The 23,472-nt window shown below is 36.8% G+C and overlaps 1 long non-coding RNA gene across 1 annotated transcript in view; it reads right to left on the minus strand.

Moving 5' to 3' along the window:
- Nucleotides 1-23,472, minus strand: part of LOC116664884 — a 668,708-nt gene that overhangs the window by 467,743 nt on the left and 177,493 nt on the right. The window contains exon 4 of the long non-coding RNA XR_004321387.1: nucleotides 14,197-14,368. This is a non-coding gene — a long non-coding RNA (uncharacterized LOC116664884). The remainder of the gene's footprint in view (nucleotides 1-14,196; nucleotides 14,369-23,472) is intronic.

Genomic DNA, 23,472 nt, shown 5'->3' on the forward strand with positions numbered 1-23,472 from the left:
GCTGTTAATTAACAACCAAGACCTATGATCCCCTCCACCAATGAAAGGTTCTTAAGTAGCTCTGACTTGATCTCCCGGTACTAATAACTTAATTGGAAACATAAAAGACCATGCTAATGGAACATTAGGACAAGTCTTGTTCAAGCACTGTTCACTAAGTAGAGCTGCTAATTTGCTCAGTGTTGCCTAATATTAACTGTAGCTCTCATTTGGACATCCACCCAGTTTATGTAGCTATCAACAGATGTTTACAATATCCAAAGAGTCTTTTAACTCAGATCTTTACTGTTGTAAGAGTCTCTGACGAAGAGAAGATTTTGTGCATGAAGCAGGACACTAACATTTGTACTTTATATTACTACATATTAAATGGAAGTTCGGCAGAAATAAAATCATATAATAGGTATTGCATTCCAAAGGAGGCTCTAGACCATATGCAGAATTCAGAATGGAGGTTTCTGGAAACTGTTCGCATGTCCTTTAACTATAAACTCCCTTGAAGGATTTAAACAGATCAAGAGCTACATACTCCAAGAGAATCTGGGTGGGAAGATTTCTCTGGGGAGAACTGTGTTGTAAGTCCCACCCATCACTCCCAAGTGAGAATCTAATGAGTGATTTCAAGACCACTTGGAGAGCTTTATATGTGTCACATACAGTTTGGGATACAACGGGCAAGTTTCCGACTCACATGTAAGAAATCTAAAGGGTGAGAGAGAAGGTAGTTTGCTGTTTTGATAATGGAGCAAAAGAGTTGGTGCTGGCTTATAAATTTAGATTCAGAGTAAATAATGCATAAATGTTTTCCATGGAACAGATGTGAGGGACACATAGGAAAACTAGTGTCAGGGCATCTTAAGTCTCACCCAAGAAAACCACATAGTAGTTGACCATAATAGAGAATTCAAAGGTATCGAGAAATGTTAAGTGGCTGAGAAAGCAGTGAGCAACTATCCAAAACAGAGATTCATTCGGCAGGGTCAAAAGAACTACAGGTAAGATGTCTCTGTAATTGGGGTGGGGGAGGGTTTCTAAAGTACCCTTAAGGAGGAGCCCATTTTAATCTCCTAATTACAGCATAGACCAGCTAATGATACTATCAATCAGTTTAGACTCTCCTATCTTCCTTCTTCTCTTCCCTTCCTACACCCTGACTACAAAGTGATCAGAAGTGCAGTTAGCCAGATCAAGCAAAGGGGATGAAGATGAAAAATGAAAGTGCCAGGGAGGCAACTGATCACATCTTCCAATCGTAGGATTCCAGCCTGGCTCAAGTTAGGAATGGGTAGAAATCTCAAATTTAAGTTTAGAATTGTGATTAGTGCATGGGAATGGCCATTTTAATTATTGACTAGAAACTATGTCTGAACTTAAGGCAACCATGACTAGAAGAACCACAGATCTTGCCCTTATTTTCAGCAGAGGCAGGAGAAGAATCAGCCTTATAGAACAGATTTAAAGAAATAGCAAAAGACAAAAATAGTTTACTAATTACATCTCAGGAGTCATTTTAGTTCAGTTGTAATGGTTCATTTTACTCAATGCTTAATTCATTAAATCTGCATAGCTAAAAAGCACAACTTGGAAAATCCATTTTTGTGGATGTTTAATTATTGACTATTAGGCTGATTGATTAAATTCCTTTAACCAATTTAAACTGCAATTAGCAATTTAGTGTGACTGATTCTTCAATGATTCCATAACTGTTCAATATCAGAACCAATGTTTACACCTTTCCAGGGATTAAAAAATTTTTTTTCCAGATCTAAAAGAAAAATAATGCTAACTTAGAATGCTAGAATCTAGGTTTTCAGCTGGTAATTTACATTTGTGGTGTGGATATTGGTTTTATGGTCCAAGATAAAGCAAACTTCTGTCTCTGTGATAGATTTATTGTCTTCTTATATCAAATTTTCACTCATTACATCCTGAGATCCATGTATCCCTGTTTTTAATATAAATTTTAATTTTTGAAGACTTACCTTTCCCAGTTTCTCATAGCTGGGAGTCCTTAATGCCACTGCCTTGACACTATGATACATTGACCTGGTTTGTTTCAAGTATTAAAATATACATATTCCTTATTAGTATTTTATTAAAATTCATAAGGATTTATTTATAATGAGTAGACACTTCATCTCCTAGGAGATGAGGGATTGAATCTTTGTGCTTTTCCTCTCAGAACATTTGGATCATTTATAATTTTAGAATATCCTGTCTTGTTAACGGTCATTGTGTATGCCTGCATGCCATCGTTGTAATCAACTTTAATAACCTGGTAGGTCATTATTATATAAGACTATTAATTCTGATACAGCCTTTAGTATTTAGTATGTCTTCCTTTTCTGGTCATTTCTATACCAAGTAAAAGGTCTACCTTATTGTGCAGAAATCCTGCATCATACTGGTTCATTCATATATCTTAATTCCTTTTTCTTTTTTACACAAACAAATATATGTGATGAACGTATGCTAAACAAAGAGACTAAAACGTCATGTCAACACTCTTCTACTTGTTTAAATCAATAAAGATGCAAAGATCTGGTTGGAACCATTCTTTTGTTATATTACAAGCACCTCTTTTCACACTGTATTTTCTGAGTATTACTGTGAAACCATGGCTTTTTGCAGGCTTAAGTTGTTCCAGTTTAACCATTAGCACTATTACTTCTGTTCGTATTTGCTGGCTGTCTTGCCATTGAAGCTCCATCCGGATGTTGCAGGAAGCAGCTTTGATTTCTGGTTAACAACAGTTTGTTTTGACTCCGTCCCATTTTGTCTTTGCACCAGACTTAGAGGCATCTACCCTCCAGGGATCAAAATTTGTGTGCTAGGGGTGCACATGAGGGTTGATAATAAATTAGAGCAGTGGCCCTGCTGTTAGGCCATTTATAAAAATGATAGAGCTGGGAAATAAGTCTTTTAAGGACATGAATTCACACTGATTTTCCAATGTAACATATTACTGAACCCAGCCTTCCTTGTAGACGTGCTTTTACGCTTGTAATAAATATGTAATAAGGTGGAGAAATGCATTACCTTCACAGCTGGTAGCAGAATTCCTCCTCAGGAGAGATCAATCTCTCTTGGGGAAAATGTTTTATTTTTTTAGAGTAGAAGGTGATCTCTCCCGTCCCAATTTTTCCTATCAAGGTCTAAAAGGTGGACTTCAAAGTTTCAGTGAAGAATTTAGCTATCTAAGGGCTGCCAGAAAGAAGGAATTTGAGTACAGAAGATAAAAGAAAAGGACAAAAGTGAGGCTATATTGCCTCTCATGATGATGCATTTATCAAATAAACAAACAAAACAGCAAATTCTTGGAGTGCTGGTGAGCGCACGTAGGAATGTGTGCAGGGGCTGTCCATGAAAAATAAAGAAGGGGCTGAGTATCACGTCCAATCGAGGAGCTGTAGGACAGGTACCCTAGGCAAGGGTGAAGAAACCCAAAGACTCGGAGAGAGCTGCGAATATAAGTTCCCTGTAAATTTGTCAAAATTTGGAAGATCCCCTGAGACTTCAACAGAGTAGAATCAGTGAGGTTAACACCGATTTCATTTAGATCTAAGAAGTAGGAAAGTCCTCTGTCTTAAAAAGAGGACACAAACAACTTCTTAGAAAAGAGCTGCCAGATTTGGCAAAGAAAAACACAGAACATCAAGGCAAATTTGAATTTCATATACATATTTTTTAAAAATTTGTGTAAATATGTCCCCTATGTATTTGGGACATATTTATACTATCTGGAAATCCCACAAGAAGAATTGAACCCATATCAAGAAATGGAATATAAATTGTAAACAGTTTACCAAATATGATTTTTAGATATATCAAAAACTACAAATATACCCAGCATAATTATGGTTATCATCTGTGTCCTCCCTTATCAATATAAATATATAAAACCCTTAGCTGTAATAAATAGAAAAAGCTCCACTCCATTCATTTTTGTGTTTATTTCTGTGCTGACCATCCTGATTTTGCATTGTTTCTTCATCCCTTGCTTTCCGCGTGCCCCAAGCCACTATGTAACAATCATGGTTTTTTTAAACCTAGTGTCCAAAATTCTCACACTATCTGTGTGTGATTGCTAAAGAGTCAAGTAGAAAGTCTTTATAAACCATTTCTTCAGTTCCAATTAACTCTATTCTCCAATGCACAAGACATATCTTGAGCTCAAACACTGGGAGACATCCATATAAGCTTTGCAAAATAATGGCTACGATGTCACCCAAAAATGGTCCTTCTCATCTCTCTGCACCTAATCTAGCTCATCAGAGCCTTTTCAGCCTTAAGTTGCCTTGCAATGCTGCTTTGAGAAAGGTGGAAAAAATCTTTTTTGGTAGAAATAAAGCAGCATCCAGACTGAGGAAAATGTCTACCTCCTTCTGCAGGAATCCTGTGATGTACTGGGAGACATGGAACCTTAACTGAAGTTACTCAGCACTTTTTTCCTCTTCCCTGATTTCACACTAGGTGCATTCATTCTTTTTGCACCCCTAGTGCCCTGCCTCCTCAAGCATTTGTCCATCCTGGTGCATGCAGTGGTGTGAGGGAAATTCTCAGCTTAGTTTAGTCATATGGTGGATCAGAGACAGCGAATTAAGAATTCATCAGGGATACCTATTTCTAGTGAAAGATGCATATCTAGGGATTTATCACAGTAAGAAACTGGTGGGTTATGCAAAATCCTTTCCACAGGAAACATAGGGAAAGAAAGGTAATAAAACTTTACAAAAGTGATTCTGTGGCAGCGAAATGCATTTATGAAAAGCTAAAACAAAATGGCATTCTCAAAATCCTGCTGAGAGAAGAGTTGACTGAACTACACCCAACTGTGATAAGAACTCAAAACGACCCCAAGCCTTCCAAGGGAAGAAACGAAGAAAGGGGCATAAACTCTCTTGATTTTGCTTAGCTTGTCAAGAGGTGGGAGACACTCCTCAAGCCTCTCTCTCCTCATCTGTACAGAAAGGGGACTGGGCTGCATCAGGGACGCTCCAGCTGTGCTCCAGCAGGCCTGGCGCTTCTGGAGTGACACAGAGATGGGGGAGGTGGGGCTGGGCGTCCTATTCAAGAGCCAGAACAGCTCTAATTCTTTTATATACTGTAATTCACAGAAATTTCCATTGAAATAAAGGTTTAGTGTTTGTGTTAGTTTCCTAGGACTGCCGTAACAAATTGCCACAAACTTGGTGGCTTAAAAAGCAGAAATCTATTCTCTCATGGTTAAAGAGCTCAGAAGTTATATACTTCAATTTAAAACAACAGAATTAAATAAATAAGTAAATAAATTTTAAAAAGAGGTCAGAAGTCCAAAATCAAGGTGTCAGTAGGGATGGACTACCTCCAGAGGCTTTAGCCTCTTTTAGCATCTTGGCTCTCGGCATTTTATGGCTCTCATTCCAATCCCTGCCTCAGACTTCACATGTCCTTCTCCTCCTCCTATGTCTTCTTTCTCTTCTCTTATGAATTTAGGGCCCATCCTAATCCAGGATGCTCTCACCTGGAGATTTTTAAGTTAATTACATCTGCCATGATGGTTTTGCCAAATAAGAGTCTATTCACATGTTCTGAGTAGACATATCTTTAGGGAGGCCACCATTCAACCACTATAGTATCAAGGAGAATTTAATCTAACCAATATTGTAAAGGTTCTTTTTAATGTATTTTTTCAAACTACAGACTAACACATGTTTGTTGCAATAAATAAAGCCTACAAAGATGTATAAAGAAAAAGCTAATTGTCTCCTCCCCTTTCTGCTTCCCTCCAATTTCACCTCTTTTCAACATTCCTCTCCAACTCATTCAGTTATATTGCCCCTACTCACAATCTATCTGGCAACCCATGTTAACAACCCTGTGTTTGTACTTCCATGATTTACTTCAGGCTCAGGTAATTACACATATACACACACATCTGCATTAATAAGGGGTTTGGAATTGATTATAAAATTTGTATCACATTATACACACTCTGTATCTTACTTTCCTCATTAAAAATGCCTTGAGTACACTGCTCTAAATTAACTGCTATAGTTCTGATTTTTATTATTTTTAATAGATGCATAGTAGCATAATATTCCACAATGTGGACAAACCAATATTTATTTCAAGCCTTCCTCTATTATGGGCATTTATTATATATTCAACTTTCTACATTTTTACCCATTTGAAGAATTCTGTAGTGCATAATCCTTATACATACAATTTTATAAGCTGGAGATTTTATTGCTATATGTAACTATATGATAACTTCTATTACTATAAATTCCCAGCAGTAGGACTATGGATTGAGGATGCATGTATTTTTCATTTGAATAAACGTTATCAGATTACTTTCCCAAAAGACTGCCTAATTCCATTTGTATACAATACGTGGAAGTACTGGTTTCCTCATATTGCAACCAGCAATAACTATAATCATTCTTTCCACATCTGCCATTCTGATGGATGTAAATAACACTAATTTGTATTTACTTTGCATTTCTCTGACTCCCAGTGATTTTGAGCATCTTCTCAAATGTCCACTGGCCCTTTGGATTTTCTCTTCTATGAAATGTTTATCTTTATTCTTTGTTCCTTCATCTATTAGGCTGATTATTCATCCTTTACTCACTGAATTAATATACTACGGACTTTGTCACGTATTAAACTCTCATATACACTGAAATCATTTTAACAAATTTTTATTCTTTGTTTACCTAGTTTCCTAGTTTCAGCACAATGCCACATTGATCTTTATTACAATGACTATTGTATTTCTAATAATGATAAGGTAGGTAGTTTATTCCAGATCTTTTTAAAATGTATTTTTCACTAATATTCTCAGGCATTTATTATTTTATATTTAAGATTATTTTATTAAATCCTTTCTCAAATAAAATCCTCTGGAGCCTAACTAAAATTACACTGAATTCATATTTTAATTTTAATAGAACTAACATTTTTATTATATCTTACCACCCAAGAATATTGTGTCATTTCCATTTTTTAAAAATATTATTTTGTATAATTCAAAGAGAATTTATAGATTTATTTTGGTAACATTCTATGCCATTCTTGGTAAATGTATCTCAAAACATTTTATGCTTTTATTATTGTAATTGGTTTTCCCTAATCTTTATTTTTAGGTTTGTTAACTGATAGAAAATCATTAATTTATTATATTTCATCTTCTATTTATTCATCTACAAAATTATTCTATTCATACCATTCTTGTGCTAGAATTCTTGGCATTTTTAAAATATAATCATTCATCAATAAAAAGGAAATGATTTAATCTCATCTTTTCCAGGATTTTACCAAATGAACCACGTGATGGCATTTGTTATAACTTCCAAAAATGTAAAGTATTAGCAGCAATAATGAGCATTTCTATCTAGTCCCTGATTTTAATTGAAATGATTTCAAGGTTTTGAAAGTAAACTCACTCTATTCATATTTTACTTACTTACTCTTTTGAAATTTTAACTAATATGTTTTCAGCTTTTCTTAAAATGATGAGGCTTTTTTCCAACTTCGGTTTGCTGATTAGACAAATCATAAATGAGATTGTTCCGATATTGAAACACCTTTGCATTTCTGGATAAATTCTAGTTGGTCTAAATAAATCTTCTGATACAAAACCAGATTTTACTTGAAATTTTGTTAATGTTAGTGTATCTATATCCGTATCAATTTTGAAACGCCTTTACCAAATTTGGGTATCAAAGTTGTGCTGGCTGGCTCCAACGATATGCAGAAATTTCTGTCTTTTTCTATTGTGTAAATTAAGTAACATGAGAAATATCTGTTCTTTTAAGACTACTTAGAACTAGTCTGGTCATGATGCTTCTTTTCAGTGTGATAAAATATACTTAACATAAAATTTATCATTTTAACCACTTTTAAATGTACAATTCTGTGGCACTAAGTACACTGACAATGTTGTGCAACCACCACCACTATCCATTTCAAACAACTTGTCAATATCGCAAACAGAAACTCTGTACCCATTAAGCAATAACTCCACATTTCACACTTTCTCCAGCTCTTGGTTATTTCTATTTTACTTTGTCTCTATGAATTTGCCTATTATTCGTACCTCATATTAGTGGAATCATACAATGTTTATCTTCTATGTCTGGCTTATTTAACTTACCATAATGTTTTCAAAGCTCATCTATGTTGAAGCATGAAGCAAAACTTCATTCCTTTTTTCAAGCTGAGTAATAGTCCATTGTATGTATATACCACATTTAGTTTGATCTGTTGCTGGACATGGGTTGTTTTCACTGTTTGACAATTATGAATAATGCTGCTATGAACATTGGTACAAAACTATCTGTTTGAGTCTCTGCTTTTAGTTCTTGGGGGTATATACCTAAGAATAAGGTTGCTGAATCATTTGGTTTATGTTTAATTAATTGAGGACCTGTCATTCGTTTCCTCAGTGCCTGCATCATTTTACATTTCCACCAGGAATGTTCAAGGGTTCCCAATGCCTCTTTTAATGGTATAACTTTAGTCACCTTTCTCAATTCTTCAGTCATAATAGTTTTATTCTAATTATGTACTCCCTTATTAATGTTGGTAATGTTTACTTTGTTAGGAAATCAAGAATTTTCTTTGGAGTTTCAAATATCGTTCATCAAATATCTTTTATTTCCTTTCACTTTACAACTTATCAAAGGAATTTAAGGCTATATAGTTTCTCCCTGAGTTTTTGCAGTTCTGTGGGTTTTGATATTCATAATTTTCTACTGTTTTTTGGATAGTTTGTAATTTGAGTTTTCATGTGGTCTTTGATCCGTAGGCTACCCAGGATTGCATCCTTAATTTCCAAGTAAGTTGGCAGTTGGGGGAAAGGGAATCACCTTTTCATTATCTCTTATTTTATTTTAATATGGTTGAAGAAAGTAGTCTGTAAAAATCTTGCTTTTAAAATTTTGTCAAAATTTGCTTGGTGGTCAATTATACAATCTATTTTTGTGAAGTCTCCATGGATATAGAAAAAATGTTTACGTTTTTCTATACAAGGGATTGTGTTTCTGAATTTTTTTTGTCTTGCTCTCTCTATATAACAAAATGTGTTGATATCATTATTCAATTCCCCTATAATCTCATTTTTATATAATTCTAAAAATGAATATTAAGGTCTCCCATTATAATTGTAGTTTTGTAATTTATCCTTGTACATCTAATAGATACTCCTTTTATATTTAGCTTTTATGTGGTCTTTGGCTGCTTTTGCTGGTTGGTGCTTCAGAGTCTATAAATTGTTCATTTTATCCTTGATTACTGCAAAGTAATCTCTCTGTCTTGAGTAGTGATTTTAACTTTACAAACCTCTTCTACTATTAACATAGTTCGTATTAGTGCCACACCTGTTTTCTTTTTCTCTTTGTTTTTTATTTTTGCAATTCCCTTGTATCTCTTTACTCATCACTTTATTATAATCTTTTCCCCAGGTCCTGTGTGTGACCTCAGTTCTCAGGAGTTCCACCCAGAGGGGAGAAGCTCCCAACCAGCACTCTATCAGAATTATACCTTCACCTTATTTTCAGCCCCACAGCAAGCATGTCTTCCTCTTGCTCTAACGGGTGATAAGCTTTAGAAAGTAGGTGACTGAGTGAGAACTGTCTCTCCTTTAAGCCACGGTATTTCCAGAATCCTTTCACCCTCCATTGCTTTACCACTTGATTATTTATCTTATTCCTCTGTACTCGTAAATTATCTTACCTAAACAGAGGGAAGGAAAACCTTTACAGAGAATTAGGAGAACTGGCTTTTTAATAACACTCTGCCAATAGTTATGTGACCTTAAGCAAGTCAATTAATGTCTCTAGAACTCCATTCTTAGTTGTAAAATGTCCACATATGGCCTCTAGGGTACTTTCCAGCTGTACAATTCAGACCCTCCCATTAGAGAGGAAAACTCAAGAAGGCAGGAGAAAGATATGGAGGTAGCACAGGTCAAGTACAAAGGGCAAGTGCAAACTTTGAGGGCTAAGGACAAAGACAATCTTTTTGTCTTAATTATATGCCAAAATATTATGTGTGAGAGGCTGCTATGTAGCATCAGTAACTTTTAAAATTATGACTGTGATTTGGACTATTTGTTTTAAAGTTAATTCTATGGTTCATTTAGATTTCTATTAATGTAAATTGAATATCTTAAAATTACATATTGGTCTCCATAATTTTCTAATTCAGTCTGTAAGTGATGACCAATCATGCATTTGAGATGTACCTATGTCTGAGAGAGAGAATTAGTTTGTGTCTGTTTTCATTTCAAGTAATGGTACACATCTTATCAACCACTGCAGCAAAAATCAGAAACAAATTCCATTGTGTAATAATCCTCCCCCCAAAGTTTAACAGGGAGAGCAGGTCAAATTGTGCAGTGTAAATTTTCACGTCCACTCACAAGAATTGCAACATTTCTCTTCTTTATCAGAAGGAAGGAGAGTGTGGCAGGAATAACCCCATGGATTTCTGTTAAATCTTAACACTTGACTGACTGACTCAGGGCCTGTCTACAGTCCAACAGTGAGAATTCTGGAAAACAAGTGAATTCTAATGCTTCACTCTACGTCGTTTCTTAAGTAGTCTGACTGTTCAAAGACTCAAAAGTCAAAGCTAAGATTCTGTTCCTTCTGGAACATCTGTAGACCAGACTCATGCTTCCATTCTAAAGACTTTGTGATTTAAGAGTATTCAAATCAGTAGGCTTTACTGAGTGCCTATTATGAGCATTGTTTTACTTTGAGCACATGATATAACAGAGTAGGAAAATATTAAAGCATGGAAGATTTGATTCTTATCCTTGAGGAACTTACAGCCAGATTCAGGAAATATTTAAAAGGATGCTGTACACAATAACAAGAAAATAGAAATAAAATAAGCAAATTAAAATCATCAAAACGTCATTGTGATAGGTTGAATAATGGCTCCCCCAAAATACCCACGCCATAATTCCTGAAATCTTTGACTTTGTTACCTTTCATAGTAAAAGAAACTTTGTAGATGTGATTGATAATTTTGAGTTGGGAGATCACCCTGAATTATATGGGTAGGTGCAGTATAATCACAAGGTTCTTATAAGAGGGAGAGAAGGTCAAACACAGTAGTAGCAGATGTGAGGATGGAAACAAGAGTTTGGAATGATGCAAAGAAAGAGCCACAAGCAGATGTCCTCTACAAGAAAAAGGCAAAGAAATGATTTTTTTCTCAGAGTCTCCAGAAAAATCAGCCATGCCACTACCTTGACTTTAGTCCATCAAGCTTGATTATGGCTTCTAACCTCCAGAGTGTACAAGAAAAAAATGTGTAATACCCTCATCTTGTATTACTCCTTTAATCATTATAAAATGTCCTTCTTCATCTTTCTTTATGGCCTTTGTTTTAAAGTCTATGAAAAAAATGTGTATTGTCTCAGCCATTAAGTTTGTGGTAATGTTACAGCAGCAATAAAAAACTAATACAGCTATGGTATGATTTGAAAAGATAAAGGTAGAAGGTGATATTGAATTAAATGAAAGTATAATAGAAATGAATTACTGATGATGATGATGATGATGATGATGATGATGATGATGATAACATTTTATGTTAGCTGGGAATCTCTTCTCCTAGTCTTTGTTTCCATGAAGAAGACTTTTATCTAACATACCCCTTCTCACTTCTGACCTTTCACTCACTCAGGCTCTGGTAATATAGAATGATGTCTCTGGTTAATTTTGAAAGAATATCTGGGCATGCTCAGTTCAGTTCTGCCATTCTTCAGGACAAAGAGCTTCCTGTAGGGACAAGCATGTTCTGCTCTTCTTCCTCTTTCCATGGGAAGCCAAGCCCAGGAGGTACTGCCACAACAGGTGGGGTGAGTCTCCCTAATGCTGGGGTATATTTAGCAGGCCAATTTGTCTTTCAAACTAAACTGCATTCTCCAACCTTTCTCTATCATTAATAAGGTGATATTCTATTTCTTTACTTTTTCTAAGATTCCCATTTGTTCAGAACCTGAGTAGGAAATGAGAGGTGAAATTGGGGGGGGGGGGGCGTCTCAAATTCTCCACTGCTAATATTTATCAGGTGCATACCACATGCCAGGCACTGAGGAGAGCATTTTGCATATATGATCTCATTCCATACCCACAAAGACTTTATGAGGCAAGTACTGATATCACCTGCATTTTATAGCTAATAAAGCCAAGGCACAGAAAGGTTAAGTCACTCGCTTAAGGTCTCACAACTTGGAATTGACAATATTGGGATTCATCTCCAGGACTTTCTCACTTCAAAGCCTAGGCTTCTGAATGCTCTGCATATTGCCCTTCTTCCTGGAGGACGTGAAGCTGGAACTGAATATTTAATGATAATTCCTGAAGAAAGCTCTGTCTTCTCGGCATCAATCTTGGTTTGACTTCTTACTAAGAAAGTTGCTAGACATAAAGCTCAAATAAAAGAAACAGACACCATAGATCAAAGTAGGTTTGCTCTCTAAACTCATTTAAGTGATATTCATTGTCTGGGTCACTATCACTTGCTTTCATATGAACACAGCCTAGACTTGATTACAAAAACAAAACTGCTTTGAAAAGATTTCACCGTTTAAAATACAGCCACCCAGAGAGCCTTTTATTTTTCATGGCATGGAACAATCCCCACTCAATCAGAAGCTGCCTAAAGGGTAATCTCAAACCCTGCTGCCTACAGCTGAAAATTAAGATATCAGACTTTCATCTCATTTGACCAGTTTTATTTCACTTTTGATTCTACCTCCTTCCCCTTCTCTTCTCCTGTAGGCAGCAGACCATATATTTCTTACTTCATAGAGGATTTAATAGGTAGTCGCAATTCTATAGCTGGACATCCCACAAAGCAATATTCTCCATGATAAATTTCAGCCATTTTTGACCCTCAGCCTTCCTCTGAGAGCCATATCAACCATATTGATAAGACCTCATATTACCATCTCAAGAGTATAACAAGGTTAAGACGATTGCTGTCTCAGCAAGATGCTGAGCTTTTGATTCATGCTTTTATAACAACAAGGCTGGATTACTACAATTTGTTGTTGGCACCCCTCCCAGAATGCTCACTGCTTTGACTTGACTTTGTAGAGGATTCAGCAGTCAGAGTGTTCAACAAGTACAGAAAAGCCTGCACGTACCCTATCAGTACCACAAACAGTGTCCTGAAATATAGAATTGGTCTGAAAAATTGCAGGTGCAGGCCCTTGCTTTTAACCCTGGGAAACACGATGAACTTTCTCCTTCCAGAAACAAGGCTTTCTATATAACCTTGGTGTAGAACTGACTGTGGCTTGAAGGTCTGAACTACTTTGTAAGAAAATCACCCTTCACTTGACTTGAGGCTCTGATCAGAAATCTGGAGACAATCTCTCTTCTCAACAGCCAATTCCCACTTGCTAGCACACTCAGCTGTATCTTAACAGAAGACACTTCCATTTAAGAGTAATATAAAAAATATAATACTACTTTATGTCTACATTAACACCTTAAAGAAACTCAAGTCACACAATGTATGTAAGACTCACTGAGAAGTATTTCTTACTTACACTTGTAATTTCTGGATGAAGTCTTCCATCTACTAGACCACTACTTAACAAAGCATGCCCCTAAGATCCTCTACCTCGAGATCACCTAGAGTGTTCATTAAAAACACAAATTTCGGGTTTTACTCCTAGAATCTTAATCTCTAAGGTTGAGGCTAAGAATCAGCACTTTTTAAACAAGGTTCTCAGATGATCATAATACACACTAAAATCTGAGTACTAGATACTATAAGCCCTGGGAGAGAACATTCACAAGTCTCATTCAGAGCCCAGCACGCCGCCTGGCACTGGCAGCTAGTCACCGTTTCTGTGTATGATGTCTGAATGAATGAAGAGTTGATGAACCCATATGAGGATTCACAAAGGCCAAAGCACTGTCTCTCTTTGCTCTTGTGATCTGGGCAGCACTTCTGACAGGTGTATAGAAGCCACAGGTAGAGTTGGGAGCAAAAACAACTAAAAAGCAGAACACTCACCCAGTTAAATTTAAGTTTCAAATAACAACAAGTAATTTTCAACTTAAGTATGTCTCATGTAATATTTGGCAATTCTAGCCCCAGACTGTAGAGCCCCAGACTGAGCCAGCATCATCTCTTGGCTGGTGTCCACTCCTAACCCCAAAGGGAACACACAAATACCTTGATTCAGAAGATCTGAAGCCAAAATGCCTTCCTGTACGTCTCCAGGAGAGCTGTCAGCTTTACCCTTGGGGAGCAAGATGAGATGTTTCTCCCAGTCTCACTGCCACTGCCTGGACAAGGCCTCATCCAAGGCAGGGGCTCTTGGTTCTCGGATCCTCAGATAGCTCACCTATTAAAAAAGAGGTGAAACTGTTCCTTCATACAGGTTGCTATGGTGATAAAGTGCAGCAACATGTGTAAGTCTTAACAATGGTATTTATTTCCTTACCTTCATTCTCTTCAGAGCTAATCACTTTCACTTTCAACATTAACATGGTACCGTCAGCATTATCAACTCACATACACACATGTGCACACACGCCCAGATAAGTGGGCATGTGCTCTCCCTTACACACACACACACACACACACACACACATGACCATGCACACACATTTTTTTGTTCTATTTATGCTCCAGGGAGGAGACTGGCATAATATAGCATGGGGGTTAAGAAAGAAAGAACTCTGAATCCAAGCATTCAAATTCCATCTCTGTCATTTATGTTTTCTGTGTGACTTTGGCTATTTATCCAAACTCTTCATGTGTGAGTTTTTTCATTCACAAAATGGGAATAAAGCCTGATTTACAAGCTGGTTTTAAAGATTAAGTACATCCATGCAAACAACCACTTAGAACAGTGTCTTTATATGTGAGCATCAAAAAGTATTAGCCATTAGGTATTGTTACTTTCATTATTATCATCATCTGCATCCAGCCCTGATATGATCTTGGCACTCAATGACTTCACAGGGTCAAGAATTACTTTGCCAAGTAATCCCTCTAATTTACGACTGGAAAGACCCCCCCCAAATGCCCGTATTTTCTTCTCATTAGGCATTAGGAAAATAGTTAAGCTATACCAAGTAAATTGATTTCCATCTTCTGGCAACTTCTAAAGCAGACTTGCCATTGAGACCCTTTTTTAGTTAATCTAAATAACCATAAATAGAGGAACAGCTTAGAGTTCTTGTGATGCCACATTTACTTTGATAACTAGTTGTTTGGTTGAAAAAGCTTGTCCTTTGAAATCATCAAAGAGCAAAATATGTAACCCAGTATATTTTACATGTCTCATCTAAACATAGAAGGTCAAAATGTGTCCATACTTAGGAAAATTGTGACTCTCACTGTCATTACTAATTTAAAATTTTGTAAGAAATATATCTGACTCTACCTCATTGCCCAACAATATCTCACCTAATGCTTTTATCCAACAAATAATTTAACACTACACACATAAAGTGTTAGCATGATGGGCATTTATATATTGATCCATCTATTCAATAGGTATTCATTGACTGACTCTCTATGTGCGAGGTGCTCTGCTATAACAATGAACAAAACAAATAACCCTGCTCTCATGAAGCATATATTCTATGAAGAGAAAAGGGGGAAAAAAAGGAAAATATATAGCATGTCATTTGGTGATAAATTCTGTGAAAAAAATAAAGCAAGGATGGGGCTAGGAAGTACAGTGAGCGCTGTACTTTTACTTAGAGTTCTCCAGGATGACCTCACTGATATCTGCACAGAAACCCACGAGGGGTGATGGAATGAGCCTTACAGACTCCTAGGCCGAAGGGGCAGCAATGCAAAGACTTTGAGGCAGAACAGCACCTGATGAGCTTGGTTAAGACAAACAGATCAGTGTGGCTGAAGTGGAGAGAACACAGGAGGGAGTAGTGAACGGTGTCAGAGAGGAGCAAGACGACAAAGGGCATTGTAAGCAATTCTGTGGACTTTTGCATTTACTCAACTGAAATGGGACACCACCAGAGGGTTTTGAGCAGGGCAGTAACAGGATCTAGCTTATCTTTTAGAAGATCCATTCTGGTTGTCGTGCGGAGAAAGACAGCAATGGGGAAGGCATAATAAAAGTGAAGAGACCTATTAGGGGTAATTGCAATTATCCAGGTGAGAAATGATGGTAGTTTAGACTAGGATGATAGCAATGAAGGTGGTGAGAACTGTCTGGATTCTGGATTCTGGATATATCCTAAACGTACAAAAGAACATGGTTTATGACTTCTAAAAATCCAGGCATGCTCATTAGAGGAATCACCCAAACAAATGGAAGTGTATTAGAACATTCTTTAAAATATTTCAAATTGAATCAACAGTGATGCCCAAAGGTATGGAGTTGAGAAGCTGCGCCTAGGGTGATGTGAAGAGAGATTAGATAGATAGCAAATGATAGGGAGAAACAGGGTTTTTGAGGGAGTGAAATGAAGAGTATTTTAGGGAAAGTGTTGAATTTATTGTTAAATACATCATCCACCTTGCCTTCTCTCAAATTAAGCCTGAAAAATACTGCATATCTTTAAGTACCTTGTGAGAACAAAATATTAGGTGTACTACCTCAAGTTGTATTTAAAAAAGTAAAATGGTGCCTTTTCCCTTAGCAAAGGTGAAATTCTTTCTAGAGTGGAGTGCCCAGTTGTGGATCAGTTCTGTAAGTCAGCAGACCAGGTGTGCTTCCTGAGAAACCCCATAGGTGAACAATCACCGTTCTCCTTCACGCTTGCTGCAGCCCCTTAAATGTCCAAGAAATCTGAACCATCTATGAATTTAGCTTTATCTGGTAACACCTTGACTCAAACATAATAGTTTTCCCAAGAACCAAAGGAAAACACACCTGTATAGGAATGGATATAGAAGTGAAAGGCAAAGAGGTCAGAAAAAAACAAAGCAGCCATGAAAAGACATGTAGCCAGAGAGCGAAGAGTAGATTCAGGGACTTTTAAACTGCTTCAGACTAGACTTCCTGTGGGTCACAAATCATAACAGGTTCAGAGAAACATATGGATACTTAAAGGCTTGGAAATGGAGTTTTAAAATATTGTAAGAAAACTGAAAATATTTAACCCGAAGAAAAGGTAACAAGTATTTGACAGGAATTGGCTTTTTAAATAAACATACCAAAATCTGGATTCACTAGTACTAACACCACATCCGCTGAGAACCCGTCAGACAAAAGTTGCAACCCAAGTAAAGCCGGCCTCACCTTTCCTGAGTTTCACTGAGTTGAACGCTGTGTGACCCAGAGTGATGATTCCAAAAGTCTGTGCGGGCAATATGAATAATTATGGGCACATTCATGCAATCATTACGAACTATTATTCACAAATAACAGAAATTTCACATGGTACCCTCATGGTAGCCATCCTATTGACTTCTGATACAGAACTACTCTCTAAAGCTAATCTGTTTGGTGGTGGAGGGGTGGGTTCTATGAACCTGTCTGGAAGGAAATTCACTGACAACCAACCAAAACTCTTATGAGAAAATTACCTTCAAAAGTGGAAAAAATTCTGGCTAAAAACAGATGTTAAAAGCAATCAGCACAAATGATCAAAAAATACTGATTTGTCTTCAATGACTATTTATACGAAAATGGATGTAGGAGTGTCCTACAGGGAAGTCCACGCCTGCCAGGGGACCTGCCATGGAAGTAGACAGAGTTTCTCTATAAAAGTTCACTTGTGACAAAGTATGCGACAGCTCTTGAAAATGTGTGTGATTAATTATATTTTGCCAGTTTCTTAAACGTCTACTAAGTATACTGCTATTAGTACGCTCACAGTGCCCTTATTCTTTGGTGTAATAAATCTTAATTCTATTGATACATTTCTATTCTTCACACTATTTTAAATATACTTATGAGCAATGGTGTTATGAATTCACTTGATTTATATATAACAGGGTTAATTAATTCAATTTCAGTCACAAGGTAAGAACATGAAATGAAAGCATTAAAAATCACTACAATGATAATAACTGCATTTATTGAATCCTTAGATGTGTGACACATTTTACATATATTATTCTTAACCTCATGGCAACCTTGCTGATATGTATTGTATAGTTTTTCATAGAAGAAGTCTCATTCACATAGATTTAATTTCTTGAAGGAAAGACAGCCAGGAAGTAATAATGCTGATATTTGAAACCATATCAATTTGAATTAAAAACTACTGGGCTTTCTACTATACCACCTCATGGTTTTAGTAGCATTTATTTAGTTTACTTGTTAAATTTGTGCTTAAATCATTTTTGTTTAGTTGATGACGTAAGAATATTGAAGACTGAAAATTTAGTTTGTTTTATTGCTATTTGGATTTACTTTTGCAAAATCAATGTGTATGGGCAGCATTTTAAAATGATACTTTATCTAGAACCTTTACTTCTATGGCATTTCACTACAAATACCATTTTTAAAATGTATAAGGGCTGCATAAGTTGTGAATTCTGTTCTACAAAATAAATGAACGTAGGGTTCATTTTGAAGTGAGACTTGAAAGAATGAGCATTAAGGACATCAGCTCCAACTCAAGACCATGAGCTGCCAGGCTTTTAGAGGAGACTGCCTGGGTAGCCAAAGTAGGAAGATCACTTACACAAGAGAGGTCATAAAGGACAACAGTACTTACTACTCAAGTCTGACGTCCCAGTGTCACCTTTGGACATTCCTAGAGTCAATTTAAGCCCATGAAAATGTCAGAATTAATTTAAAATCCAAAAACACATGTTAATTTCTTGCTGCGAAGACTAAAACGTTTACCAAACCAAACATTTCTCTTTGAGGATTAGGATGCAAATGCCCCTCCCTCTGAAAACCAACAAATAAAGCAAAACAAATACAATAAACTTCAGAGAGGTTAGTTTACTTCTGAATTACTTAGATTAATTGAAGCCATATAGACTGCATGCTGAGGGCAATTTTTGGCCAAAACCCTAGGGTTATCTACCAGGCTACCATTGTGTTGATTCAGCCTTTCTGCTGTAATGAGTAGAGTGAGAAATTCTGTAAGTGAGCTAAACTGTTTAGGAATCAAAAGTCTTCCTTATGCATCTTACTGCCATTTTGCTGAGACTCTTACCCATATCCTTTGCAGCTGTTCAGGGACATAAATGGACCACTAGGAACAGTGTCAGATACAATGAGAGAGAAGAAGGCAGGAACTGGCTTGTCTCGCTTGTTCCTGAAAGCCCTAGTTTCAGTGGTGATCAGGATGCATAAAGAAGAAAAGTATTTTTTATATTCTTAAACCATTATATTTATATTCAACTTCTTAAGTTGGTTTTTAAACAAAACAAAATACTCAAGAAAAATATGAATGCGGCGACACCTCTCTTGAAATAGAACACTTTCATTTCATGGTTGACTCTTTCCCGTCGCAGTGGAGACAATGAAATGCAAGACAACATTTCCGTCTTTTCCTCTTCTGCACTAAGCACAGAGACATATACATTCAGAATGCGTTATAAATCACATTTGTGAATATTCACCAACCATAAAATCAAAACCTGAAAGGGCTACATCTGATCAGAATATTTTTGCTGCAATTATCTCCTCAGCAGACAGAAAACCTGACTTAAAGTAGCTCCTGAAAAAATATTGGTCCTTATAATTGAGGCATGCCTGTGTAATTTTAGTGTAGATACCCACTTTTCCAGGGTTCACACCATCTCATCAGGATCTGGTTTCTCTGAGTTGAGAAGCATACATGATTTTAAGTCAGACCAGGTTTCTAAGCCTAACTCTACCTTATCACAGACATATTAAGAAGCATAAGTTCTCTGAATTTTAATTTGCTTATTTGAAAGATGAGGATAATAAGAGCCCTTTGAAGTAGGATCAAATGAGAGTATAAAGGAAAATGCTGCTAAAATGCTAAGGTTTCCAAACAAACATTAGCGATAAAAGCATATGATTTTCCTCCTAATAGAGTGTGTTAAAGAAATTCCAGTTCGGGGAGTTAAGAGAGTTCGTGGAGGGAATGAAAGAGGAGAAGTAGGGAGAGGTGTTTAGATGAGTAGTTAAGGAGCATGACAACGCAAGGTGACTGACAGCAAAGGAACACCAGGAATTTGGGGCACAGCATGGCAAGGGACGTGGGCGCATGAGAAAGAGCTATTGTGGGAGAGCTGACTACTTGTCCTTCCCTGTTTGTACAGCTGCATGTCATGAACTATTGAGTGATGCTGTAGTTAACGCGAACATCTCAACGAGCAGCTGCCAAAACTGTCTCTGACACCAAAGGCTCTTTTCTATAGTCTAAGACTTGGATAACAGCTTTCTCTTCAGCCCACAAAGGAAATCAATGGAAGCTATAATAGTTACATACTACATTTTTCTATGAAATAGAAACTATCATCCTGAAACTGGCATCTAGCTGGCAAGGAAAGAAATAAGGTGTTTGCCGGTTTGTATTCCTTCATTCTTTGAGTAAATGGGTATTGAAAACTACATAGATAGTATGTGGTTAGCAGTGAGTATATAGAGATAAATAAAACATTGCCCCTAAGTTCTTGAGACTCAGTCTAGCAGAGGAAATTTACATAAATAAATAATAAAAATATAATCTAAACATTTTTCTAATAGATATTTACATTTATTTCAGTGAAGAATAGAGAAGCAATTGCAGAGTTCAGGGAAGGAGCCCCAGAGGAAAAAATATTTGAGGTGGTCATTCATCAGGAAAGAGTGGGAGTTTATGGAAAACGAGATGGTCATCTAGGAACAGGGAAAGATGTGTGCAAAGTCACATGAACCTGAAAGGGTCCTGGCATGATGCTCAGTGGCACTAAATCATGGGAGCCTTGGGAGACATAGCTGACAAGACAGATTAAGATCAGATCTTATAGGGCACTGTATGTTTGGGTCTTACACTGGAGAGTATAAATGCTTTAAATAAGAAGGGAATATGATCAAATTTATTTTAGAATGCCAGTTCTGAAAGAACTGTAGAATGCAGATTGAAGTTTAGTGGAGACATAGTGCTCAAAAGCAGAGAGAGATACTGAGAATAAGGATGAACTATCTGAGAAATCTATAGGAAATACGTTCTACAGGCTTGGTGCCTGATTGGATTTTAAAAATAGTGGGGAGGTGCTCAGAATGAATACCAGGTTTCTACCTTGGGCAATAGTAATGCTGTCATTAATAAAGTATGGACTTGGAGGAGGAAGAAAATATTTGGAGGTCATTTGAGATGTCTCTGGACTATTCCAGGTGGCAGTAGGAAAAAAAAAAGTCCGGACTCCAGGAAAGAGCCCTAGCTAGAGAAATAGATACTTAAGGATTATCAGTATAGGGTAGAAGTTGAAACTATGCAAATAATACAATGTCCCTGGGAAGACAGCACCCAGTGTAATGAATCTTTTAATCAGTGAAATGGACTGAACAGTAGATATGGGTAAGAAACTGGAAAGGACACCTGTCTTGAAGTCTGGTTGTATCCTCTTCTGAGTGCTCTCAAAGTACCTTGATGTTCTTAGCACCCAGCAAGGTAAATAGTACCTTCTAGTAGAAACTGCTAGGCTGTGAACTCCTCCAGAAAATAAACTATAAATTATTTATCATCTGGTCCTTAAGATCTAGATACTGTCTGGTTCTCAATTAATATTCAATAAATGAAAGAGAGCAAGAATGAAGTTTGGAAAAGTGCTGCTGCTAGAAGGGAAAACTAGAGTAGGAGCAAAAGACATTTTATTTGGAATGGAAAATGAAACACAAGAAGTTACAATCCATGGGGCATGAGTCTACACTGATGTGAATAAAAGACTGAATAAATCAAAAAATGAGAGAGAAAAGACAAATCTTCTTTACAAAAATATTCCAAATAATATGTGTAAATAATCCTTTTCCCTTGAGTATAACTTGAAATTAATTACCTACTTCCAAATAACAGCAAATGGAAAGCGGAAAAACAGTAACTCCATAGCAAAGAAATCCAGCAAGCACTACGTTAACCAAGAAAGAATATCAGACAAACCCCAAATGAGAGACATTCTACAAAATAATTGAGTAGTACTCCTCAAAACTGTCAAGGCCATAAAAAGAAAAAGGACTGAGAAAGATATCTGTGGCATCTCAGAGATCACTAAGGAGACATGATAACTAAACGCAATGCAGTATCCTGAAGAAAAAAAAAGGATGCTGGTGTAAAAATCAGAGAAATCCAAATAAAAACTACAGTTTAGTCAACAGTAATGTATCAGTGTTCATTTCTTAGTTTAGACAAATATCTCATGGTAACTTAAGATGTGAACGTTAGAAGAAACTGAATGAGGGGTTGAACTGGTTTCCTAAGGCTGCCATAACAAATTACTCTTATAAGGACACACTGTTGGATTGAGGATCCACCTATATCCAGGATGATCTCTCAAGATCTTTAACTTAATTATATCTGCAAAGACCATATTTCCAAGTAAGGACCGAATTATAAGTACCAAGGCTAGGACTTGGACACACTGTTGAGACTACTAGTCAACTCATTACAGGGTATGTGGGAAATCTCTATGCAATCTTTGCAACTTTTCTGTAAATATAAAATTATTCTAGAATAAAAGGTTTATTCATAAAAGGGAGGCGACAGTAGTTAAGTGGAATCAGTATAATGGAGGTGAAAACTTACATATTAAAAAAAAAAAAAAGACTTCCTCAGTGACAAAAGGAAAGAAGGGAAGAAGAGGATTGAGAACAGATATTTGTAGGTATTTAGGCAAGATGTTAAGATTGCTCATGGCAGAGGAATCCCATTCACTCTAAATATGAGGTAGGAAGCTTATAAGCAAAACAGGGGGAGAGAGAGAGAGAACAAGTTTGCAGATACATAGTAAGGTCTCTGAGGATGTGCAGTTTTCAGAAGTAGAAAAGAGTGATGCTCAGAGAGACAGAGCACTGAGCAGTCTTGGGATCCAGCTGAAGCCATAAACCATGACTAAGCAGTGGTCTCAGTCCAGCTAGGCAGTGAGGTCCTTTGCTCCAGGAGCCCTCCGCAGCTTAGGCACAGTAGCCAATGAGGAGAGCGGACTGGCTGATCCAAGGAGAGAACTGGCCATTGGGTACAGTGACAGGTGTGCTGGTGAGGAACAAATCAAAATATCTGACCTTGAGACCCAGGCTAGGTGGGAAAAGAAGGGAGTAAGACTGTTAGAATCATTTTCCCAATGTTTTCTTCTAGAAGTTTTACGGTTTCAGGTCTTACATTTAAACCTCTGATCCATTTCGAGTTAATTTTTGTGAACGGTTTAAGGTAGGAATTCAGCTTCATTCTTCCAGATGTGGATATCCAGCTTTCTCAACACCATTCATTGAAGAAACTGCCCTTTACCCATTGTGTGTCTTGGCACCTTTCAAAAATTAGTGGACTGTGTATGTGAGGGATTATGCCTAGGCTGCCCATTCTGTTCTACTGATCTACGTGGGTATTTTTAAGCCAGTAC

This window comes from Camelus ferus, chromosome 7, assembly GCF_009834535.1.
Source record: "Camelus ferus isolate YT-003-E chromosome 7, BCGSAC_Cfer_1.0, whole genome shotgun sequence".
Classification (NCBI taxonomy): Eukaryota; Metazoa; Chordata; class Mammalia; order Artiodactyla; family Camelidae; genus Camelus; species Camelus ferus.